Source organism: Mesoplodon densirostris, chromosome 15, assembly GCF_025265405.1.
Source record: "Mesoplodon densirostris isolate mMesDen1 chromosome 15, mMesDen1 primary haplotype, whole genome shotgun sequence".
NCBI classification, from domain to species: domain Eukaryota; kingdom Metazoa; phylum Chordata; class Mammalia; order Artiodactyla; family Ziphiidae; genus Mesoplodon; species Mesoplodon densirostris.
Window position 1 is genome coordinate 52,338,482 of NC_082675.1, and position 27,251 is coordinate 52,365,732.

The 27,251-nt window shown below is 35.4% G+C and overlaps 1 protein-coding gene and 1 pseudogene across 2 annotated transcripts in view; one reads left to right on the plus strand and one right to left on the minus strand.

Moving 5' to 3' along the window:
* Nucleotides 1-27,251, plus strand: part of KIAA1328 (KIAA1328 ortholog) — a 383,661-nt gene that overhangs the window by 197,124 nt on the left and 159,286 nt on the right. The gene's annotated exons all lie outside the window — the stretch shown is intronic.
* On the minus strand, nucleotides 6,144-7,428 carry LOC132502880 (large ribosomal subunit protein uL4-like; annotated as a pseudogene).

A 27,251-nucleotide genomic window follows, 5' to 3' on the forward strand; every position in this document is an offset into this window, starting at 1 on the left:
AGCCAATCCATCACCAAATCCAGCCCATTCTAAACATATCCCAACTAATACCATTGCTTACCACCTTCACTGCTTCCACCCTAGTTCAGGTCCACTTTTTACTAGGATTACCTCCTAGATTTTTACCCAAGTGAAATGAAGACCTATATTCACATGAAAACCTATATGTGAGTATTTACAGTGGCTTTATTCATATTCCTTAAAAACTGGAAACAATCCACATGGCCCTACTCAGCAAAAAAAGGAACGGACTGTTAACATACACACTACATACCTGGATCTCCAATGCATTATGCTAAGTGAAACAAGCGAGACTCAAAGTGTGAGTCCATTTATATGACATTCCTGAAGAGGAAAACTACAGAGACAGAAGCAAATCAAGAATTTTTAGGGCTGGTTACAAAGCATGAGGAGTTTTTTTGGTACGATGGAACTTTCTTGATTACTATGGTGCTTACGTGACTGTACTCATTTCTTAAAACTTGAAAAACCATAGACTTAAGGATGAATCTTATTGTACATAAATTGTATCTTAATTCAGAAAAAAAGAGTATTCATTGTTAGTAATAGCAAAAGACTTGTCAGTCAGAGTTCAGTGTGGGAAACAGAAACCATTCAAGATATTTTAAACAAGAATGAATTTTATATACTAGGAATAAAAGCTTTGGAAGGGCCTAAGAAGCGATTTTATGTTGGACTTCGGTTGGTGACTTCAGAACAATATAGAACTAATATACTCAGGGCATAATGCTCTGAGACCATCACTGGAGCTATGCTGGAATCCGGAACAAAGCATCTACTGCTGCTGCACTGGTCTCTGGACATCCAGGAAACCACAGAATAGATTCCCACCAGTGAGACCAAAGGGTTAGGAAGCCAGGTCAACAAGCCATTGGTGCTTCTGCTGCTGCCACACTGCTGCTTCTTATCCAAAAGACTGAAAAATGTTCCCTATTTTGTTAATGCTGGAGAGAATTCTCATGTTTTCAACATTGTCCTTGCCAGCAGAGACAAACAAAGAAGACCCCCAAAATCATGTGAAATAAGCAGAACCTAACTGACATCCAGAGCTCTGGCTAATAGAAGGGAGTCTGTAGTTCCCCACATTTTATAATTAAATGGAGGGTGGAGTAAGCCATGCATCAGTGGTCAGCACAATATCTAAGCTTCCATCAATAAGGGACTGTTTAATGAATTATGATATGTTATACAGTAGATGAAGGATTTACCCAGGTGGCAGGTATTCTGTAAGCTGGAGTATATAATTGCACTGTTGAGTCTTGGTTAATAAATTCTGGTGCTTTAAATATAGAACTCTTACATCTAACAGTACTGAAGTCAATATATTGCAGCTTCTATAATCCTACTTTTAAATTTGTGTAGCAAACATTGCTATTTCTTTAAGATAGTTAAATAACTTCTCTTTTTCAAAATTAATTTGAAAGATTACAGGACAAGTTAGGCTTCCTAATATTGAGAATGCCATACATAAATTTAGAAAACAAGAATTTTTCAAAATGGTAAATAATATAGAAGAGACCTTTAACAACTTTCTACATGAGGCAAATCAGCGACAGATAAAGGACTAAGTTTATATAGAATACGTAGTAGAACACAGCCTCATCTCTTGGCTGTGAAATGCAAATGTTGCCTTCCAAGTGGCATGTGGATCATCGTTCTCAGAGGAATGCCCTGATGGCATCCTCTGACATATCAACTACAACATAGCTGGTGTACATGCACACTCCTGTGTGTACGTACACCACCAGAATGGGTCTGAGTAGACTCACTGCAAACTTAAAGCTCCAGGGAGAAGTACTTTAGTTTGTGAACACAAGCCTGTTAAGTTCGGCCCTCTCTCACCCCCACAAAATAAAGTTCAAGTTAAAAAGTATCTTTAAATAAAAAATAAGCTATTTTATCTAAAAGTGTACGAGCAATGCGCTTAGAGTGAATTGCCTCAGAAACTAAATGGCCAGACTTCCTCTAACAGATTTTAATTATTTTTATAGTTTTTCCCAAATGAAGACTCACAATAGCCATTTTAAGTAAACTACAGCAATTCTTTCATCTTCATTGCAAGCTTCAGACCCTAAACAAAGCATGAAGCTGGGCAGTGCACTGTTTAATTTTCAGATTGGATTTTTCATTATGTTTTATGATAACTTTTTATTTTTATCAAGTTGCATCTCAGCCTTCTGTTTAGACTCCAGAAGATTTATGGCAAATGATCTGGGTGTTTATTTGGACAAACGTGCCATAAATCAGTCTACTGTTTCAATAAAAGGTTATAAATAGAACACATTATTCCGTTCAGTATTATGTTATCTTTAAAATTAAGCAGAACATTAGTGGTAGTGAAACTAGTTTCAATCAATACATTCCTGTAATGAAACCTATTGTATAAGAAACTTCTTTTTAAGGAGGGAAAATGTCCTTAACACAACTACCAACTACCAACTTCTGACTCTAGAGATGGCATTTCACAGTTTCTAAAAATTATTTGGTAGGATTTCTTTGTGTTTGTTTTGGTGTTAAGATAGTTTCCTGGGGGCTTCCCTGGTGACGCAGTGGTTGAGAGTCCGCCTGCCAATGCAGGGGACACGGGTTCGTGCCCCGGTCCGGGAAGATCCCACATGCCGCGGAGCGGCTGGGCCCGTGAGCCATGGCTGCTGAGCCTGCGCGTCCGGAGCCTGTGCTCCACCATGGGAGAGGCCACAACAGTGAGAGGCCCGCGTACCGAAAAAAAAAAAAAAAAAAAGTTTCCTGAAAGTTACCTTGCAGCAGTTAGTGCATAAATGTTCCTTAAATGCTTTTTTTTTTAATTGAAGAATTTAGTTGGCACTTGACCTGGCAGAGACCCACCCAGGTGTGTGTTTCAGTGAAATTGAGGTCAGAGCTGCTGTTGACACTCAGGAGTATAAGAATTGCCAATTTCTCTTCTGATCGTATAGAATTTCTGGTTAAATTTATTAATGGAGTATAGATAGAGGATATAATTTTAATTTTTCAAAATTCATATAATAATGAGAATTTACTAGGAGTGAGCCCCGATTTAGATCCTCTATCACGCACTATACTCCCTATTAAAATTTTAGAATGACAGCTTTAAAATCAAAGGTGGCTAAAGTCTCAGGGTGGTACTTAAGTCTTAGGAGAACTTCACTGCACAGGGACTGGTGGGTTGTTTCTGTTGCTGTCTTCTGTTTAGATAACAAAGTGCCTTGAGAAAAGGCTGCTATTTAATAATGCAGTGGGAAATTAAAGACCTTTGAAAGTTAAATTGTGTATATTTTCCAGTGGAAAATCTCTTAAAACATACTTTATGCTTTTGCTTGGTACACAGTATTGTCATCACATGGCAGTTTAAGGAATCTGGAGACTGGTTGGAAATCCAAGTTTACTCCTTTACTTCTGTCATTTTATATTTTTAATCTGAATGTAAGAAATAGAGATTATCTTACTGTGGTTTTATTCTCATTAAATTGTTAAGAAGTTGTTGTTTTGGGAGATGAGAGTTATGTTAAGATGAAAAAATAATTAGGAAAATCTAAGCCATCATACATATTCTACTGGCTTAGGATAAAGTTTCCATAGTCCATCAGGCAAATAATTTGATCATGTTGCTGTACGACTTTAACAGTAAACAAGTGAGTTCTAATACATTCTTTGAATACCACTGCTAACATTGAAATGCAGATGGTTATCATATTTTTTCATACCAGTAGGAGTCTACTTAAAATCTGTGTTGGAGTGAAGCATAAGGTAGCAAGCAGTACACTTGATTCTGGTTTTTATCTTAGTTCCACCTCAGAACTTTTAAATGCTACATTTCTGAAGGAAGGTTCGTTTTTGTGTTATGACTGTGAACACCTGTGAACCACTGGGCTTAATTTGTTTACAGCTGACAGTGATTGTGTGTGGAGACTGTGGCAGCAGTTGGCAAGGAGCAACTGACCGTTTGGTTATCTCTGCATTGTCTTATTTTTCTTGTTTCCCCAACATTTTTTTTTTTACTTTTTTTTTTTTTTTTTTTTGCTGTACGCGGGCCTCTCACTATTGCGGCCTCTTCTGTTGCAGAGCACAGGCCCCAGACGCGCAGGCCCAGCGGCCATGGCTCACGGGACCAGCTGCTCTGCGGCATGTGGGATCCTCCCGGACCAGGGCACGAACCCGCGTCCCCTGCATCAGTAGGCGGACTCTCAACCACTGCGCCACCAGGGAAGCCCCCCCAACATTTTAACATCATCTGTGTTTTGTGAGGTTATTTGTAGGGTTTTTTTTTTTTTTCCTAGTAGTTTTATCTGGCTTGGTATTAAGGTAATTCTGGCTTCACTAAATGAATTGGAAATTGTTTCTTCCTTTTTCTATTTTCTATCTTTGTGATATTATAATTTCTTTAATTGACATGGAGGTATTAAGATGTTCTGTTTTGTCTTCAGTCAGTTTTGGTAATTTCTGTCTTTTAAGGGATTTGTACATTTCATAAGTTGTCATATAAGTAGCATGAAGTTATTCATAATATTCCTTTTTCAACTTGATAATGTCTGTGGCATTGCATCTGTGTTCCCCTTTTTCATTTTTTATTTTGATGATTTGTATCTTTTTTTCTTAATCAATCTTATTGATTTTTTAACAAAACAGCTTTTATTAGATTTTCTCCATTGTTTATTTTCTATATCATTTATTTCTGGCCTTATGTTAATTTTTCCTTCTATTTATTTCTGTTTTAATTTGCATTTCTTTTTCTAACTTCCAAGATTGACATTTAGATCATTGGTTTGGGACTTTATTCTTTTCATTTAAAGTTACAAATTTACACATTTAAAGATTTAAAGTTATAAACATTTAATGTTATAAATTTCCCTCTGAGAACTCCTTTACCTGCATCCCACACTTTCTTATGTTGTGCTTTTTTTTTTCAAAATATTTTCTAATTTCCTTTGTGGTTTCCTCTTTGAATGGTTTATTATCATTTATAAATTTTTCTTAATTTCAAATTTCTGCAGATTTCTCAGATAGCTTTCTGACATTTATTTCTAATTTAATTCCTCTGTGTCAGAAAATGGAGTCTCCACAATTTCAATATGTTGAAATTATTGAGACTTGTTTTATATCCTGTGATATGACCTATCTTGCTGAATATTTCATCTGCATGTAAAACTAACCTAATCTACAATTATTGGATGGAGTAGTCAATATATAGCAATAGGGTCAATGTTTTTATAGTATTTGTTCAGGTCTTCTGTATACTTACTGATTTGGGGTCTGTTTTTTTCTGTCATTAACTGAGAGCTTTGAAAGCTTCAAATATGATTATGGATTTATTTTTCTTTTTATTTCTATCTTTCCTTCACATATTTTGAATTTCAGTTATCAGATGCCTTTGCATTTAGGATTGTAATGTCTTCTTGGTGCATTAAGTTCTTTCATTTTGTAACATGCTTCTTTATCCCTGATAACATTACTTGTTCTGAAATACCTTGTATGATATTAATATAGCCACTCCAGCTTTCTTATAATTAGAATTTGTAGAGTATATTCTTTTCCATCCTTCTAGTTTTCCCTATCTTTGTCTTTATAATTAAAGTAGGGTTCTCATAGTTGGATTTGGCATGTACTTGGATTTGGTTTATAATCCTGTCTGACATCCCTGGCTTTTTATTGGAGTGTTAGTATCTTTTACACTTGATTAATTATCCAATATGGTTGGCTTTAAATCTACCATCTTGTAATTTATTTTCTATTTTTCACCAATTTTTCAGTTTTTCTTTAGTTTTTCCTGTCCTTTTTTTTAATATTTATTGGAGTATTGTTGCTTTATAATGTATTAGTTTCTTCTGTACACCAAAGTGAATCAGCTGTATGTATACATATGTCCCCCCTTCTTTCCCATTTAGGTCACCACAGAGTACTGAGTAGATAGAGTTCCCTGTGCTATACAGTAGGTTCTCATTAGTTATCTATTTCATACATAGTAATGTATATATGTCAACAGTTTTAGCATTATCTCTACTTGGTGCTTATTTTTGTTTGTTTGTTTTTGTTTTCTTTTCTTTACTTTTTTGCCTCTTTGATCAGGTCTTTATTCAGAATTAACTGTCCGAAATGATCTGACCTTTATGGAATGCACAAATTTAAGTTTATGCAGCAGGCTTCTTTTCTTCTGTGGTAGGTTTCTTTTCTGTGGGCTTCTTTTCAGCTGGTGGTTTTTTGGTCACTGCAGCCTTTTTCCCCATAAAAGTCTTCAGCAGCCTTCTTTCCTTTCTTCTCCACCACAGGCTTCTTGCCTGGAGCCCCTTCCTCATCTGATATGGCTGCTAACGCTGCTGCTGCCTTATCCATCCAGAGTTTGTGATTCTTCTCCTAGAGAAGAGTTATGTCCATCCAGTGCATGGTCTTAGCATATGGGTTTAGCTTCAGCGTGATTCTCAGGTTTTTCAGTGGATTCTTCTTCTGGACTCACAGATGAATCTGTGTGGTGTTCTGAGGGCTCTTTGGATCTCTGGGCTTTTCAAGATTCTGCAAAGGTCTGTTTTGAGCATCTTGCACATGGGAAGGTTATAGTTGCTCTTGAAGGAGGCAACTTCACGCCGAATGCCATACAGATCATCTTACTTGTGGAAAGTACTTCAGTCCAAATGCAGAAATGTCCCATGTGCTCATCAGGAGTAACTTGCAAGATGTTCAGTTTGCTTACACTAAGCAGAGTAATTCCAGGGATGTTTCTGAAGGCCTCAATGATACCATTGTCCTCATTATAGATGATGCAGGGTTCCCTACCCTGGATATGACACAGTTTCTCATTTTGCCTTTGCCAGCTCTCATTTGCTGTGAGCCATAGACCTTTTTGAAATCATTCCAGGCCTTAAATTACTTAAGAAGCAAAACAGCCTCCTTGTTCTTCTTGTAGCCTTCAGCTTTATATTCAGCCACCAAAGGAAGTTCAGGAACTTCCTCAATACAATGACTTTTAGACATAACCAGTGCTGATAAGGCCGAGGCATCCAGGGAAGAGCAGATGGCATATCACTTCTGTGTTGTGTTCACTCTGCGGTGCGAATGTTGCCAGGTTCTGGTTGGCGCAAACATGTGGCCCCCATGATACATATTTCCAAAGGCACCCTGGCCAGAACAGTCAGTCCAACTGCCTCGAACCCTGGAAACTTGAGCCAGAGCCTAGCCAGCACCCAAAGACTCAGCACTGGTTTGATGACCTGCTAATTCATTGACAGCATAGGGCTGTCTGCTGTGTTTGTGCAAGTTGGTGTGAACAGAGTTCACAATATCTGGTTGAGCAGGAGCCTTGAACACAGCAGGTAAAGTGACATTTATGCCAGATGACTCCTCCTTTTAAGAGAACACTGATATGAGTGGATGAGAACGTGCCATGGCAGCGAGAGGAGAAGACTACGCTCCTCTCAACCTGGCGGCTCCCATGGGAAAAGCTTGGGCTCATTTTCTTTGTTTTAGCTAAATTTTAAATATGAAAAAATATTGCTTATATTTCCATTTTCTGGAAGTCTTTATTCATTTGTTTCCAAGTTTCCATTTAGTATTATTTTATTTATACCTGAAGATATATGTTTGTTTATGGCCATACAGATTATCTGGTAATAAATTCTTCTATCTTTTGTTTGTGTGAAAATATCTATTTCACTTTCAATTTTAAAGGAAATTTTTATACAGTTCTGGCTTAGCAGTGTATTTTTGTTTTCTATTTTTTTCTCTATGTGTTTCATTTTGGATAGTGTCTATTTCTGTGTCTTCAAGTTCCTTAAGCAACATCTAATCTCCTGAAACTTTTACTGCATGGAGTTAACATTTGAGATTTGTCATTTTTCATCTATTGACTATCATTTGGTTATTTTTTATATCTTATTATTATGTTCATGTTTTTCTTTAAATCTTTAATTATGTTGGGCTTATTTATAATAGATTTTTTTAAATCCTCATATGCTAATTTCATCATTTGTCATTTCTGGTTTTTTTCCTCTTGATTGACTAGTCAAATTTCATCATATGTCTTGTAATTTTTTATTGGCTGTTCGTTAATGTGTATGTTACATTAATGAGTATCTAGATTTTGTTGTCTTCCTTTGTAGAGTGTCCTAGCGCGCATTTAAGTTATTGGTAGATCTTGACTTCTTAGAGGCTTATGTTTAGGCTTTATTAGGACTAGTCTGTAGGCTAGATTTTTCTCTAACAACCATTTAGTTAGCTCTTTCTGGGTTCTCAATAGGACTGAGTATCCTGGGATCAGCTATGACTCTCTCATTCTGACTGGTCAAAACTTGTACACCTCCCTGTTCTGTGTGACTTCTGGGAATTGTTTTACTTCCAACTCCCTGGTTGTTCTTCTCCCAGGCTATCGCAGTTTAACTCTACACATGTGCAGTCTTGGCATTCAGCAAAAACTCAAACGGGCCTATGTGCCGATTTTTTCTGAATAGCTCTCTCTTCTCTGGGACTCTGTTCTGTAACTTCTGGTCACCTCAGCCTCCCTGAACTCCGAACTCTGTCTCCATAATTCACCAGGACTTTTGTGTTCTGCTTAGGACTACCCTCCCTCTAGCATAGTCTGGAATGTTTGTCCAAACAGAAATGCAGGGCCATTGTATGGCTTAGCTCATTTGTTTGCCTTCTTCCAGGGATCATATACCTTTACTAGCTGTTGTCCAATGTCTGAAAACAGTTGTTTTATATATTTTTTTCTAGTTTGTAGTGGGCAGGTAAGTGTATCCCCCTTTGTAATACCCCAAAACAAATGCACAGTAACAAAAACTTATAGGAGATATAGTATTGAATGCTTTTTGCTCTTTTAAAGAAGGTAAAAATATAACCTTATGGACCAAAAAAATACTTAAATGAGAAAATTTAAGGGAAGAGAAGATACATTGTTGTCAGATTTATTGTAACTTGTAATTAAAGCCCAAATTGATGTGTAATAGAAATCTCGTGAAGAATACTTATTTTGAGGGTCCAAAGTAATAAAAGAGAAATACAGATTTAAATAAGAACTGCAGAAATATAAATATCTGGCTTTCACGCTGGAAACCAAACTTCATCGTTTTGGCTCTAGATTCAGTTACTTTGGGCATGTCTTTGAGCTTTATTAACATTTCCTTATATGAATCAGATTTAACTCCTAATAAAAATAAACTTTGGGGGCTTCCCGTGTGGTGCAGTGGTTAAGAATCCGCCTGGCAATGCAGGACACTCAAACCCATGTCCTGGTCTGGAAAGATCCCACATGCTGCAGAGCAACTAAGCCCGTGCACCGCAACTACTGAGCCTGTGCTCTAGAGCCCGCGAGCCACAGCTACTGAGCCCATGCGCCACAGCTACTGAAGCCCGTGTGCCTAGAGCCCATGCTCTGCAACAAGAGAAGCCAACGCAATGAGAAGTCCGCACGCTGCAACCAAGCATAGCCCCCACTCTCCACAACTAGAGAAAGCCTGCGCGCAGCAGCAAAGACTCAACACAGCCAAAACTAAAATAAATAAATAAATAAATAAATAATTCTCTTAAAAAAAATAAAATAAACTGTGACTTCACCCACTAAAAGGAGCTCTATCAGATACGTGGGATCATGTGCCTTCTGTAGATGCAGTACTTTGTGAAAATTTGTTAATACCCTGAAAGGACAGAGAAATGAAATGTAGTTACGGATACGTTAATAATCCTCTGCATCCCAAAGGTTTATGTTTGCTCTTGTCATAAGTAGATTTGGTCTTAAAATAAAAGCAAATTCAGATAAGGTAGGAAGTAGAAAATTTAATCAACATTGTTGAACAAAAGAGCTGAATGAGGTTCATCTGCTACTGTGCAGGACTAAAAGATGCTGAAAAGTAATGGATATAAAATAAGAATAAAGGGGAGAGCGAAAGGAGTGAAAAGAACTCCAAATATATTTTTCTTCTATTAGTTACATATAGACCACACAGAGACTTTGGAGACAAAGATACTTTATGGACAGAGGTACCTAATTTAATGGGAAAGAATTATTTGTTCCAATAGTCACAAAAAGAGGATAAACAATAAATGTTTAGGTATAAACCAGTCATAGAGGAGGAGACCAGAGCAGGAAAGGAAATTGTGTTTGGCCCATTTATGAGGTAAGGGAATGAAAAATATCTGAACACTGACTTCCCACAGCCAGATGGAACACATTCATCAAGTCAGGATGCATTTGGTAGCACAGTGGTTCTCAAAATGTGTCTCCTAGACCAGCAGCATCAGCATCACTTGGGAAATTTTCTAAAAATGCAGATCCTCAGGACCCAACTCATACCTACTGAATTAGAAACTCTGGCAGTGGGACCCAGAAATCTGCATTTTTAACAAGCCCTCCAGGTGATTCTTATGAACACTAAAGTTGGAGAATATTTGTGCTAGTGTAATAGAAATAAATGTCTTCTGTTAATCAAACTGCTGGTGAGTCCTATCACATGCAGCGTTTTATAAATACATCTTCCTGAATTATCTTCTTGGTACAGATATGTTAGAAATATTTTCTGTCTGAAGAAATGATCAGCGTGCTTAATCACACAAGTACTAGAAAACAGGAAAAGTCTATTAGATGGAAACTGACAAGTCTCTTTGTCATCACTTTTATCCATTCTTTATGTCCTTTTTCTCTGATTTTTCTGTGTAGATAGAAGGATTTAAACTAATTTTGGTTTGGAGTGAAGTAATCAAATATGCAATTTTTAGCACAAAAATGAGTCCTTTGAGCTTAAAATAGTTTTTAGAAACCTGTATGAACTGCACTAAAGTGTTATTTTTTCAATGTTGCTCTTCCTTTCCTCTCTCCTCCACTCTTCTCTGCTCCCGTCTGTTCCTCTCTACTTCTCCATGATGCCTCAGCTTTCTCCCCTCTGCCTTTCCCTCAAAGTATGCCTTCCGAGGAGAAGAGAGATTCTGTGTCAGGTTTGGGTTTACGAATATTAGGAAGGTCTTATGGTAATGGCTGTTTCCGTTTTCTTAATAGTGCCAAAAAAATTCTCACTCTGTTTTGTAAGCACTTGATTGCAGGTGTGTTTGGTGCTGCCTAGCAACTTTGGCTGCCCTGTAGAAGAAACCACACTTGGTCAGAGTGATTTCCAGAGAGCGTTGAAAGGCAACATTGTGACAACTAAGGAAAATGCCTTTCTTGCGGACTAAAGTAGGCTGATTTAGCAGTCTTTCATAGCCAAGTTAACAAACATGTACAGTTGTTTATTTGTATTTCCAAGAAATATATTAAATATCTTATGGATTTGCAGCCACTTTATGCTGGACACCCATTGCACCAACCTGAAAAAATATTAACTGGGAGAGGAACTGTAACTATGACTAATATTATACTAATGAGCAAGACTTCCAGGTTTGAATACTTCTTGGGAAGAAGCCGATTGTCCTGTCCTTCTCGCTAAGAGATTAATCAAAATCACATTGACTGTGGTGTCATTTAAATTAGTAGGTGTTTAGGACTTGGCTAATAAACCTTATAGACTGGGGATGCTGTCTGTGCCTACCCAAGTTGTGCCAGTCTTCCTGGGTGAGACTTAATGGTGGAAGCCCTTTACATACAGGTCATTTAGACATATCGACTGTGTTGAACAGATGATGGCATGCACAGATATTCCATACAATTTGACTTGTTTAGTTCTTGTTGAGACGTGTAGAAACATGAACACTGTTGTGAGTAGGCCGGTCTGTGCTCACAGGTACCTGCTTTCTGTATTGGGTTGGTCAAAAAGTTCTTTCAGGTTTTCCTGTAAGATGTTATGGGAAACCCGAACGAACTTTTTGGCCAACCCGATATTTGGAATCATTGCCAAGAGGAACGGCCTGGTTTAAATGCCTGGGTTCACTCCCTTCCATCCCACATGAAAAGTGCTGTGAGAATTCAGGTTTGTGTTGTTGCTTCCCATAGCCCTTCCCTCTTCTCCACAGCAGCATTTTAGGACAGTTTTCTGTGAGCAGGGCTTCTCCTACTTTCTAGACTTAGTCTAAAGAACTAATTTAAGTTTTTGTGCTCTTTAGACTGTTTCAAGCTTAAATAATCATCCTAATCATGACCTCAGCCAAAATATGTCCAAAAGTTATCAGTATACAGTATATCATAATGATTTTCAGGCCCTAAAGAAACTATATATTATAAATTGTGCAGTGATTAATTTTTGATTTGAGCATTCATCATCACGCCCTCTCAGCAGTGATGTAAGCACCATCTGCCCCACTTGTATTTTTTGTTGTCATTATAGTTAACTTTATGTCTTTCCACCTATTTTCTACAAATTGTATTGTTCTCTAATTATATATTGCCATTAAGTATTTAGGACATTGTGTAATAAATCTCTCCCAAATCAAATTACTTTTCAGCCAGTAGTTTCTAAAGGCCCATCTGAAACAAGATGAAGTGTGGATCTCCTGTATTAATGACATGTTGTCTATCATAGCAGAAGGGACCTTGTAAAGAAATCTTGAGGCAAGTAAAAGAAGTGGAAAGGGTTCATTGAGCCTCTATCATTCACCCCAGTTATTCTTCATCAAAAAGCCTGATTTTTATTGTCTTTATACTACTTAAAAAATGACAAGTGACCTTGTAATTAGTTTGTTTACTAATTTGTCTCTTTCCACTAAAATGTGGATTTTCATTACAGCAGGCTCATTATGTTTGATGGTTCCATAGTACCTTGATCAGTATTTAGTACAAGGTATGCATTTGGTAAATGTTAGTGAATGAATGAATGTTGTCTTTTTATTATAAAATTCACCCATTTTAAAGGTGAATGATGCTGATAAATTTATAGAATATACAACCATCACACAATCCAGTTTTATGACATTCAACCATCATTGGTCCATTAAGGACCATGCCTGCTGAAGGATCCCTCATGCCCTGTTGCAGTCATTCCTGTTACTACCCTCAGCCCTAGGCAACCACTAGTCTGCTTTCTGTCTCTATGCATTTGCCTTTTCGGGACATTTCATATAAATAGGGTCATACAATAGAGAGCCATTTGCATTTGGTTTCTTTCCCTTAGCATTATTTTTTTTTAATTTTATTTATTTATTTATTTATTTATGGCTGTGTTGGGTCTTCATTTCTATGCGAGGGCTTTCTCTAGTTGTGGCAAGTGGGGGCCACTCTTCATTGCAGTGCACGGGGCCTCTCACTATCACGGCCTCTCTTGTTGCAGAGCACAGGCTCCAGACGCGCAGGCTCAGTAATTGTGGCTCACGGGCCTAGTTGCTCCGCAGCATGTGGGATCTTCCCAGACCAGGGCTCGAACCCGTGTCCCCGGCATTGGCAGGCAGATTCTCAACCACTGCGCCACCAGGGAAGCCCCCTTAGCATCATTTTTTGAGGTTCATCCATGTTGGAGCATGTATCAGTAGTTTGCTTCTTTTTATTGCTGAATACTGTTCCATTTTATAGATACACCACATTTGGTTTCACAGTTCACCAGTTAATAGAGATTTGGAATGTTTCCAGTTTGGGGCTATTATGAATAGTGTCGTCATGCACATTTGTGTTACAAGTGTTTATGTGGACATATGTTTTCATCTCTCTTGGATAGGTACCTAGGAGAGAAATTGCTGGGTAGTATGGTAATTTTATGCTTAATTTTTGAAGAAATTACTAAACTGTTTCCCAAATGGCCATATCATTTTACATTCTCACCAACAGTATATGTGAATTCCAGTTTCTCCAACTCCTCATTTTCTATATTTTTGATTATCACCATTATAGTAGATGTGAAGTACTTTCTCTCTTTGGTTTTAACAGGGTATTCACTTTATTTATTTTTTAAATTAATTAATTGTTTTCGGCTGTGTTGGGTCTTCATTGCTGCGTGCGGGCTTTCTCTAGTTACAGCGAGCAGGGGCTACTCTTCGTTTTGGTGCGTGGGCTTCTCAATGCAGTGGCTTCTCTTGTTGCAGAGCACGGGCTGTAGGCACACAGGCTTCAGTAGTTGTGGCACACAGGCTCAGTAGTTGTAGCTCACGGGCTCAAGAGCACAGGCTCAGTAGTTGTGGTGCACGGGCTTAGTGGCTCTGCGGCATGTGGGATCTTCCCAGACCAGGGCTCGAACCCATGTCCCCCTGCATTGGCAGGCGGATTCTTAATCACTGCACCACCAGGGAAGTCCCAGGCTATTCACTTTAGCTTTCCTAATGTTTAATAATGATGAGCATCTTTTCATATGGTTATTATCCATTTGTATGTCTTCATTGGTTAAAGGCCTATATCTTTTGCCCATTTATTTACCCATTTTTAAATTGAGTTATTTTTCTCATGGAAAAAAATCCTTGTGTAAGTGGAACCACACAGTTCAAACCCTGTGTTGTTCAAGGGTAAAATTGATGTTTGTATATGGATCTTGTATTTTGTGACCTTACTGAACTAACTATTCTAGTAGTTTTTCTCTTTTGTTTGTAGATTCCTCAGTATTTTCCACATAAAGGATCATGACGTCTACAAATAAGTTTTCCTTTCTTTCCATAATGTCTTTTTTTTTTTTTGCCTTATTGCACTGACTAAAACTTTTAGTATAGTGTTGACTTGAAGAGATGACAGTGGACATGCTTATTTTGTTTTTGATTTTTTCCATTAAGTACTCTTAAATAAAACCTATAGCTATAGATTTTTTTATAGATACTGTTTATCAAGTTAAGAAAGTTCCCTTCCTAGTTTGCTGAGAATCTTTATTGTGAATCGTTGTTGAATTTTGTCAAACCTTTTTTCTGCTTCTGTTGAGATAATTGTGTGGTTTTGGTTTTTGTTTTTCATTCTATGAACACACTGTATTACTTGAATTGATTTTTTTGATGTTAAGCCAACCTTACATTCCTGGAATAAATCTCACTTGATCATTGTGTATAAGTTCTTTTATCTTATGTAAGATTTGGTTTACTAATATTTTGTTGATGATATTTAGGTCTACATTCTTAGAGAGATTGATCCTTGTTTTTCTTAAGGTATCTTTGGCTTGATATTATCGTAATACTAGTCTCATAGAATGTGTTGAGAAGTGTTTCCTCCTCTATTTCCTGAAAGTTTGTGAATGGGTGTTATTATTTCTTTATATATTTGAGAGAATTAATCAGTAAAGCTATCTGGGCCTGAACTTTCCTTTGTGGAAAGATTGTTTTATTACTAGTTCAGTTTCCTTATTAGTTATGAGTTCTATTAGTTTTCTATTTATGTTCACAAATTATAATAAATTTAGCATTTTAAAACAACATTCATTGATTATTTCACAGTTCTATAGGTCACAAGCCTGGTTGATCTTGATGGGGTTCTCTGCTGAGTGTCCCACAAGGCTGAAATGAAGGGGTCCCCTGGCCTGGGCTCTCCTGTGGACACTCTGAAGAAGAATCCACTTCCTAACTCATTCAGGTTTTGGTATAATTCAGGTCCTTGCAATGTAGGACTAAGGTCCCCTTTTCCTTGCTTACTGTCATCTGGGGGCCACTCTCAACTTTGACAGGCTGCCCACATTTTTAATCACCTGGCCTTGTTCATCTTCAAGCCAACAACAGCATGTTGATTTGTTCTTGTTTTTTCAAACCTCTTTGACTTCCCCTTCTTCTACCAGCTGAAGAAAACTTTCCTTTTAAAGCACTCCTATGATTAGACTAGACCCATGCAGATGATCTTTATTTTGCCATATAACATAACATAATCATAGTAGTAACACCTTTGACTTCTTCTTGGATCCATGATTTATTTAGACATACATTAATTTTTAAACATTTGAATTCCCAAATTATTTTCTGTTGTTGGTTTCTGATTTAAATTCATTATGTACAGGAAATATATTTCACATAATTTCAACCCTTTGAAATTTGTTAAGATTTGTTTTATGCTCTAGCAAAAAAAAATTTTTTTCCCGAAGAATGTTTCATATGATTTCTACTGTTGTTAGATAGAATGTTCTATAGATGTCAGGTCAGGTTGGTTGACTTATCGTTCTTTTATGTTTTTGCTGATTTTCTGTTTAGTTATTCCACCTTGTGTTGAAAATGGAGTATTGAAGTCTCCCATTTCTTATTATTAAATTGTTTATTTCTCCCCTCAGTTTTTTTCAAGTTTTGATTTATGTGCCTTGAGAATTCAGCTGTTAGGTTCATATACATTTATAATCACTTTTTTTCTTATAAATTGATCATTTTATCAATAGGAAATGTTCTTCATTGCTAGTAATATATTTTGCTTAAAGATATTAGCATAGCTACTTTAGTTCTCTTATGTTACTATGGGCATGGTATATCTTTTTCCATCCTTTTACTTTCAAGCTGTTTATGTGTGAATCTAAAGTGTGCCTATTATAGATAGCATACATTTGGATCTTGTTGTTTTATCTAGTTTGACAATCCCTGCCTTTTGCTTGGAAAGTTTAAACCATTTGCATTTAATGTAATTGTGATATGGTTGGATTTATATCCTGCATTTTGCTCCTTTTTTTTCTTTATATCTCATGTGGTTTTGTTCCTCTGCTGCTTCTTCACTGCCTTCTTTTGTGTTAAATAAATGTTTTGTAATGTAACATTTTAATTCCTTGGCTATTTTTTAAATCATTGCTCTTGTGGGCTTCCCTGGTGGCTCAGTGGTTGAGAGTCCACCCGCCTACGCAGGGGACACAGGTTCATGCCCCGGTCTGGGAAGATCCCACATGCTGCGGAGCGGCTGGGCCCGTGAGCCATGGCCGCTGAGTCTGCGCGTCCGGAGCCTGTGCTCCACGATGGAGGAGGCCACAACAGTGAAGGCCCGCGTACCACAAAAAAATAAATAAATAACATAAAAATCATTGCTCTTGTGATTACAATATGCATTTTAATTTACCATAATCTCCTTAAGATGAATTCTAACAGTATTCCAGTAAAATATAAGCTTGGCTCCAATATAACATTTCCTCCCTACTCTACTATGCTATTGTTGTCATACATATAATTTTTTCATGTTAAAAGCCCAATAATACTGTTTTATAACTGTGATTTTTATGTACTTGTCTTATAAAGCAGTTAAGAATTCACACATATACAAATTCTTTTACGTTTACCTACAAGATTATCCTTTCTGGTGTCCTTTATGTCTGTACATTGAAGTAACTGGTGTAAATTTCTGTTTAGCCTAAAGGATTTCATTTAACATTTCTTATAGGGCAGGTCTACCAGCAACTATTCTCTAAGTCTTTTTGTTTTGCTTTGCTTTGTTTTTAAACATGGAAATACCTTTGTTCTGCCTTCATTTTGAAAGATAGTTTAGATGGATATAAAATTCTTGCTTGACAGTTTACTTCTTTTAGGACTTTGTACCATCCCACTGCCTTTTTGTTCAACTGTTTTTGATGAGCTGTTAGTTGTTAAATGTATTTTTTTGGCAGTATCTTTCCATTTATTTGTGTCTTCCTTGATTGCTTTGCGTGTGTGTGTGTGTGTGTGTGTGTAATGTGTTCTTGTTCCCTATATGTAATAAGTCATTTCCCTTACTCCTTTGAAGATTTTCGTTTTGCTTGGCTTTTAACAGCTTGACCATAACTTGTCTAAATGTGGATCTTTTATGTTTATCCTTCTGGAATTTGTTGAGCTTCCTGGATCTGTGGATTAATATTTTTCATCAAAATAAAAATATTTTCACTGTCATTTTTTTTTCAAATATTTTTCTCCCCCATTTCTCTTTCCTCTCTTTCTGGGACTCCCATTTCATGTATGTAGGTATTCCTGGTTACCCACAGGTTTCTGAGACTAATTATTCTTCATCCCTTTTTTTTCTTTTTCTGCTCTTCAGATTAGATAATCTCTATTGACCTACTTTTAAATTTACTGTTCTTTCTTCTGCTATCTCACATCTGTTGAGGAGCCCCTCTACTAAATTTTTCATTTTACTCATTATACTTTTCAATTCCAGTATTTCCATTTGGTTCTTTCATATATATTTTTTCCCTCTATCTCTTTGGTGAGATTCTCCATTTGTTGTCAATATTGTGCTTTCCTTAATTCTTTAAATGTGTTTTTCTTTAGGTCTTTCAACATATTTATAATAGCTCTTTGAAACCTTTGTAAGTCCAATATTTGGGCCCCTTCAGAGACAGTTGACTTTTTTTTCTTAACATGGGTAACCCTTTCCTATTCCTTTGAAATTCTTGTAATTTTTTCATTGAAAACTGGACATTTTATGTAATATATTGTAGCAACTCTGGCTTCTTATTGAAGGTTATTTTTGTTGCTGTCCTTTTCTTTGTTTGTTTTGTGACTTGCCTGTGTTAATTCTGTAGAATATATCTCCCCTCAATGTGTGTCCACTGATGTCTCTGCTCAACCTTTTCTTGTTTTCTTTTTAAATCTAGCTTCATAGGGGACAGTGCTGAGTCAAAATAACTTAATTAGCAAACAGTTAACGATTGTTGATAGGTCGTGCTCAAATACCTTGAGTCAGTATGGCTTCCACCCTTTGCCAATGGATGTTTGTGAGTTGGAGAATGCTTTCACTGTCTGCCATGCCTCTTCATGTTGCTATTTTCTAAGCTAGTAGTAATGTAAAAAACTTTAAAATTAAGCCACCAATGGCAGGCAAAATGGCACCTGTGTTGGTTCCATATGCTTGATTGCATAAGGTGAATCCCTCAAAATAGGAAGCAAGTACCGTATTTCAAGACATCTCAAACAAAATGGGTAGTAGTTTTGACCTTTAACTTCATAATTCATGCACTATAGCATTTCACGCATTTTGCTTTCTAACTTTATTTAAAACTCTGTTTAGCATTTACTTTTTTGAGGAAAGGAGGAATTCTCAGACATATCATTATTCAGTTGCAAAGTATCCCTTTTCAATTTCTTTAAAATAAATAGCAATAGTCCCTGGATTTATGAGCTTTGTGAGACAGATAAAATGGTAGTTGAAAGCATTAAGCCAGCCATAACTAGCATGAAAAGGAGCCACTTCTACAAGTTTTGGTGATTCACATTGAAGGTCATTGTATATTGATACTGCTTTCTCTTTGTGAAAAAGGTTGTTCTTGGTTATTTTGCTGTTTGGCCTTCAATCTAAATGTTCACCAGTCTTTCCATTTTTTTTTTCTTTAGACCATGTTCTTAGTGACTTTGCAGCACTTGAAGTTATATCAGCCATAGACCTTTTTGCAGATTGTCTCTGATGTTCCTCAATGTGGATTCCTTTATGCTCGTTGCTCAGGGAATGACACATTCCCATGTTTCTTTCCAAATACTTTATTATATCAAGCTTCTCCTCAATACTTGAAACTTGGCTTTTGCGTGTACTGCTTGATGTTTCTGAACCAGGATGCTTAGACATTTAGGAGATTGTTTTCTTATATTGAAAAGTTCACAATGTAAAAGGATAGCAAAGCACAACCTTGTAGTGTTACATTCCTGGGGAACTGAGATAACTGATGGTTGTTTCAGGTGTGTGGGTGTGTGCATTGTGTAAATTCCTACATGGCCCAGTTCGACTGGGTGCAGTTTTCTGTGTTCGCATAGAGTGTTTCACAAAAAGAACTGTTCAGGAGCAATCATGAAGTTCGCATTATTTTCAGATTATTCCCTAATATATAAATCATGTTGGAACAAATCCATCTTTTCAAAGTAGTGTTCTAATAGACTGACTGTATTCTAGATGATGTGGGTCAGGGCTTCCTAAATAAACTATCTGTGGTGAAGAAGCAGGTTTGATTTTTTTTGTCCATCTCCATGGACTAAAACTTTTTAAAAATTTATTAAAAATTAAATACTATAAAATGAAATGTGACAAAATTTTTATTAAAAGTTTCAATAGACATTATATTTTAGTAAACATAATCTGAACAGACACAACATAGGAAAAAATGATAAAAAGCTTCATTGAAAGTATGCATACAGGTGATTAAGACAGAGAATGACTATTACATCACTTTTTCTTGTTTGCAATCATAACTAAAAAAAAAAAAAAGTATGTGTGAAATCACAATTCCCCCAGAATAAGTGCCTGTACACACTTTGAATGAGCACCAGCTATATCAGTAGTACTATGTATGTTAACATTGAAAGTTTTTAATGTGATACACAAGCTTGCTCCTTCATTTATAACCTGTGCAGTCTTGTTTGGAGAGGTGATATGATACTCACAGGTGATAACATATAGATTTAAACTCTTTCTGTTTTGTTTCATTAACACTCACATTAGAGAAATATCACAATAGTATATTGCTAGGAATGGAAGAAAAGATTTTAAAACAGTTTCAATAGGCTTTGATTATTCATTCTAAACTTTTAACTTTTTGTCCAAAATGAAGGAAGTGGTGGTATTTTTTCAAAATTTGTCTCTAGCCCTTTATCACTAACCAATTTCAACAATTCTTTAAAATTATAGTTAAATTTAAAATTCTTTCAATGAAAGAAATGGATTTTCTATGCATGTATCTTCTTTTGATGGAAAATAAAATTTGAAACATCTAATTTGAGAGGAGTTCAATGATAATTTTTCACAGATGTTCAGTATCAAGATCATCATAAATAGGGAATTCCCTGGTGGTCCAGGGGTTAGGACTCTGTGCTTTCACTGCTGGGGCCTAGGTTCGATCCCTGGTCAGGGAACTAAGATCCCACATGACACACAGTGGGACAAAAAAAAAATCATCACAAATAAATTTTATTGAAATTATGGAATATGACATAACAATACATAGTGACGCTGCTCTTCCAAAATACTGCCATTCATTTTTGCTCTTCAATCTGATCTGCCATTGAAGACCATGTTGGATTTCAACCTTGCAAAGAAGTATTAAAAATCAGTAAAAAAAATAACAGTATCAGTCAAATAAGGCAGGTTGTCTCTCTGTTTCCTATCTTATAAAAATTGTGATCAAATTAGTTTCTTACATTGCAGAAACACTTAAGATTTGTTCCAAATTCCCAACAAAACTTTTCCCTTCTATAACCATCATGCATCAGCATGTAATTTGTTAGCAGTTGGCTTCTGTATTAGAAATAAATAGAATAAACTCAAATTTTATGCATTTGCCTTTATAAAATCCACATTTTTAACATGTTGCTAAGCACACTATTTAATTCACCTGATTTTTAAAATAGTAGAACATTCTAGATGAAGGAATTAATATGTTTATTTATAATTTGATTCATGGTTCAGAATATTTTCCTATTGCTGCTGTGCTGTTAAACGACATCTATGGATAATGTAAGCCTTCATAGTTTTATACTGTTCAAAACTGGTTATGTTTGTTGGCAATGAAGCCCCAAAATGCTATTCTTTCTTCATATCATTATGATGTTTAAAATGCATGTGTACTAGAAAAACTGCCATGTTAGTGGAATATTTGCATTCTTCAGCTTCCAGTGACAAACACTTTGCTAGTTTTATTCTATGGAGTTGTTTTCAATATTACTAGCTAGTTCCTGCATAGCCACATCAAGCTATGGTGTCATGAAAAAAGAGTTACTCTCTTTTCTACAGATTTACCCAACATCACACATACACCTTTGATAACAGTCTTTCACTAATGTTTCAACAATTGTACATAGTCTTTATGTTCTTAGCAAACCAAATTGCTACCTTATAAGCCTACAAAATACTAATGATTATATGTGAATATTGTACACTGCTTCTGTTGGATCAGTACTCTTTATTTCAAAATCCCTTATTTCTTTATGTATGTATGTAAATGCTTCTTAAGTTTTGATAATTTCATTACTTCTTTAGCCAGAATATATCAGTGGGTAACACACTGTGGTTTTAGCACTTTACTGTCATTTGTGGCCACAAAACTGAACTCAGTATATGAGGGATCACACTTCTAAGTAAAACTAGTATGAAGTAAAGCTAGTATGACCCCTTGGCCTTTATTTCTTTAGAATCACTTCCATCATCATCATTTGGTTTATAGTAATAAACTACTTCTGTATTTAGAAAAGGGATGTCTTGTCAGGGGGAGGGATAAATTAGAACTATAGGTTTAACAGATACATTCCACTGTATATAAAATAAACAACAAGGATTTTTTGTATCGCACAGAGAACTACATTCATCATCTTGTAATAACCTATAATGGAAAAGAATCTGAAAAAGAATACATATGTGACCATACTTTGCTATATACTTGAAACTAACACAATATTTTAAATCAACTATAGTTCAATTTTTTTTAAAAGGATGTCTTTTCTTGACCAAAAAGTCCAGTGAAGCTTGTTTCACTACATATAAAATAAAATTGTAAATAAATAAGTAAAATATTACTTCCCTAATTTAGCTAATAATATAAAATCACAATTTAAAAACAGGATTGATTAAGAATTAAAACAGTATTGTGACTTCCCTGGTGGCGCAGTGGTTAAGAATCCACCTGCCAGTGCAGGGGACACGGGTTCGATCCCTGGTCCAGGAAGATCCCACATGCCGCAGAGCAACTAAGCCTATGAGCCACAACTATTGTGCCTGCACTCTAGAGCCCGCAAGCCACAACTACTGAGCCCACGTGCCACAAATCCTGAAGCCCATGTGCTCTAGGGCCTGTGCTCTGCAACAAGAGAAGCCACCGGAAGGAGGAGTAGCCCCCGCTCTCCACAACTAGAGAAAGCCCCACGCAGCAATGAAGACCCAACACACCCAAAAATAAATAAATGAAATAAATTTATTTTAAAAAAGGGTTAAAACAGTATTACTACAGTAACTCAGTTATTATAGGTAAAACTCATGTAATTAAAAAATTTTCTCAGATTTTAATACAATTTTGGGGTAAAAATGACAAACTATTCTTGAAATATCACACATTATACCACAGTTTTAGTACAGAACTAGTCTGCAGCTCATGACTCAGTCATGATTTCAGAATCACCTGGAATACTCTGTGTCCAATTTAACTACCCGAGCCCACTGATAACCCATGTGTGGATTTTTAAAAATATTGGTATGTCCTATGTAATGTAACATATGTATGCTAAAAAGTTATTTATTGTTTATCTAAATTTCAAATTTAACTGGGAGTCCTTTTTTTTATTTGCTAAATCTGGAAACCATATTTTGCTTACTATATAGTTGCATAGATTATCTCATGTTTTCTTCAGAATTTTAGTTTTTTGTTTTTATATTTAGGTCTATAATTCCTTCTGAGTTATTTTTTAAATTTATTTTTTATTGAAGTATAGTTGATTTACAGTATTGTACCAATCTCTGCTGTACCGCAAAGTGACTCAATTATACACATGGACATTCTTTTTTTTTATATTCTCCTTTTGAGTTGATTTTTGTGTATGGAGTGATGTAAGGATTGAAGTTTTATTTTTTCCTTATGGCTGTGCAGTTGTCCAGGATCATTTGTTGAATATGCTATCTTTTCCCCCATTGAGTTACCTTCCTACCTGTGACAGACACACACTAAGGTGACCACTAATGTGTCATGTCCTTGTACAGTTCCTTCCTTTTGAATGGGGGCGGAACTTGTAACTTGCATCTAGCCAACAGAAGGTGACAAAGGTAGAGGAATTTTGCAGATGGAATTAAGGTCCCAAATTTGTTGGTTTTGAGTTAATAAAAAAGGAGAGCCTGGGTAACCTGATTTCATCAAGCAGAAGCCTTTAAAAGAGAGAGTAGGGCCCTCTCTGTAAAGAGCTCTCCTGATGGACTTAAAGAAGCAAGCCTCCATGGATTCCACAACTGCAGGGATATGAATTCTGCCAACAACTATGTGAGTTTGAAAGAGGACTTCAAGCCCCATATTTGACCATGGCCAACACTTTAATTGCAGCCTTTTAGGATTCTGAGCAGAGAACGCAGTTAACAAAAACTGTGGGATAATAAATGTATGTTGTTTTAAGCTTCTAACTTTGTGGTAATTTGTTGCACAACATTAGAAAGCTAATACAGTACCTTTGTCAAGAGACGATTGATCACCTATATGTGAGTCCATTTCTGGACTCATTACCCTTTTCCAGTTATCTCTCTAATCCTAATACCAGTGCCTCAATGTCTTTATTACATAGCTTTGTAAGAAATTCTGAAATTAGGCAGTGTAAGTTCTTCAACTTTATTATTTGTCTTCAAAATTGTTTTTGCTATTCTAGTTGCATTGAATTTCCATATAGATTTCAGATTAAGCTTGTCAACTTCTACAAAAGAATATACTGGGATTTCATTGAATCTGTAAATCAATTTGGGGAAAATTGACATCTTAACCATATTGAGTCTTTTGATCCATGGACACAATCTCTCTCTCCATATATTCAGGTCTTTTTCAATTTTTCTCAGTAGTACTTTTAAATTTTCACTGTATAATAGTGTACATATTTTGTTAAATTTATCTCTAAGTGATTTCATGTCTGGGATGTTACTATAAATATTATTTTTGTTTCAATTTCTATTTGCTAATATAGAAACATACCTTATTTGTATATATTGTCCTTATACCCTGCGAGCTTGCTAAAATTAATAAGAATTTTGATATTCTGAATTCCTTACGATTTTCTACATATATGATCATGCTGTCTATACATAATGGCAGTTTTATTTTCTAATTTCTGAACTCTATGCCATTCATTCATTCATTCACTTATTCATTCATTTTCCGTATTGCACTGGCTATGATCTCCAATACGATACAGAGGAGATGCAAAGAGATGTGCTGAGAGTGGGCATTTTTGGGGTTTTCCCAATCTCATATGGCATGCATTATTTCTTTCATCATTAAGTCTAATTGTAGCTATGGTTTTTGTGTAAGTACCCTTTATCTAATTGAGGAAATTTCTTTTTATAACTTGCTGGATGGTTGTTGAGTTTTCTCGAATGCTTTTTTTGCTTCTATCAATGTGATCATATAATTATCTTTTTTTCTATCAAGATAGTGGATTGATTTTCAATTGTTAGGCTAATCTATTTTTTCTGTGATAAATCCCATTTGGTCATTTTATATTACTCTTTTCACATATTGCTATATTTAGTTTGGTAACATTTTACTAAGAATGTTTGCATTCATGTTCATAAAGGATTTTGGTTTATACTTTTCTTGTAATGTCTTTGGGTTTTTTTTTTTTTTGATCAGCCACATAAAATGTTCCTCTTTCCTCTACCTCATGAAAGAATTTGTGTAGACTGGTATTACTTTTTACTTAAATTTTAAGAGAATTCATCAGTGAAGCCATCTGAGCCTGAAGCTATCTTTATGAGAAGTTTTTAATTACAAATTCAATTTGTTTAAATGATTTAGAGCTAATAAGTGTTCTATTATGTCTTGATCTGTTTTGGTAATTTGTGTCCTTAAAACAATTTGTTTATCTAGGTTGTCAAATTTATTGGCATAAAGTTATTCATATTTCTTTGTTATTTTTTTAATGACTAGGATGTGTAGTGGTGTTTGTCTTTGATTCCTGATACTGTAGTTTGTCTTCTCTCTTGATCTGTCTAAAGTTTTACCTTTTCAAAGAATTTGTTTTCATTGTTTCTCTGTTTGTCCATGTTATACTTCATTCATTTCTGCCCTAATCTTTATTAGTTCTGTCCTGATTGCTATGGGGGTTTAGTGTATTCTTCTTTTTCAGGTTTCTTAATATGGAAACACTGTATTGATTTGAGATCTTTCTTATTTTCTAAAATAGGTGTTTAGAGCTATAAATTTCCCTCTATACACTGTTTTAACTGCATCCCCTAAATTTTGATGTATTATGTGTTCATTTTCATTCAGTTCAAAATATTTTCTAATTTCCCTTATGAGTTCTTTGACCCATAGTATATTTAGAAGTGTACTGCTGAATATTAAAATAATTGGTGATTTTCCAGATAGCTTTCTGTTATTGATTTCTTGTTTAATTTCTTTGTCTCAATGTCAGTTCTTTTTGATTTGTTGAAACTTGTTTTATGGCTCAGCATATAGTTTATATTAGTAGCTTTTTCATGCACACTTAAAATGAATGTGAATTAGATTGAATTGGTTGATAGTCTTGTTTGTGTTCTATAACCCTATTGATTTTTCTTCTTCCTCTATTGCTTCCTGACAGAACAGTGTTGAAATCTCTAACTTTTATTGTTTGTTATTCTATTTTTCATTTCCATTCTGTCATTTTTCCTTCATATATTTTTAAACTCTGTTGTTAGGTGCATACTCAGTTGGATTACTTTGATGCTTTGATGAATTGAGCCCTTTATATTATGAAATGTCTGCATTTTCCCTGGCAGTTTTATTGTTTTGATGTCTACTTTGTCTGAAATTAACACAGCCATTCCACCTTTTTTTGACTAATGTTTGAATGGTACATTCTTTTTTATTCAATTTACTTTTAATTTGTCCTCACCTTTTTATTTTGTGTGAGTTTCTTGTAGATAGCATATAATTCAGTCTTGCTTTTTTTATGCAGTCTGAGAATCTTGTCCTTTGATTTGGAGCATTAAGTTCATTTACATTAGTTGCAATCATTGATATGTTTGTATTTCAATCTACCATGTTGCTTTTTAATTTCTCTCTGTCCCATCTGTACTTTTTCTTTTCGTTCTCTTCTTTTAGGTTAATTGATTATGTTTTAGGATTTCCTATTGACATATTAGCTATGCTTCTATGTTTTGTTTTTTAGTGGTTCTAAGTTTTATAATGTCAACCTTTAACTTACTACGTTCTACTTTCAAATACTATCATTCCATGTTATATAGAATATATGAACCTTATATCAATATGCTTTTGTCCTTGGTGCTATTGTTGTGAAACATTTTGCTTCTACATATATTTAAAATATTGATACATTGTTATTATTACTGCATTAAACAATCAGTTATCTTTTAAAGAGATCAATTAATGAGAAAGAAAAGCCTTTTATATTATCTGCTTAGTGATCATTTGTAACTAACTTACTATTTGTAACATTTTATTTTTCTTTTACCAGGTTTCTATCTGGTGTCATTTGCTTGTGCCTGAAAAACTTCTTTGACATTTCATGCAGTGCAGATTTCCTGTCAATGAATTATCGTAGCTTTTGTTTTTCTGAGGGAAAAAAATCATTTCTTCTTTATTTCTGAAGGATATTTTCATTGCATATAGAATTCTAGGTTGGTAGTTCTGTTAGCTCTTTAAAGATATCATGCCTTTGTCTTTTGGCATTCATAATTTCTAGTAAGAAGTCTGCCATAGTTCTTTATGTTCTATATGTAATGTTTCCTTTTTCTGTGCTTACTATTGAGATTTTTTTTCTTATCACTAGTTTTCAGTTATTTTATTAGGATGTGCATTGATGTGGTTTTCTTTATATTTTTCCCACACAGGCTTTAT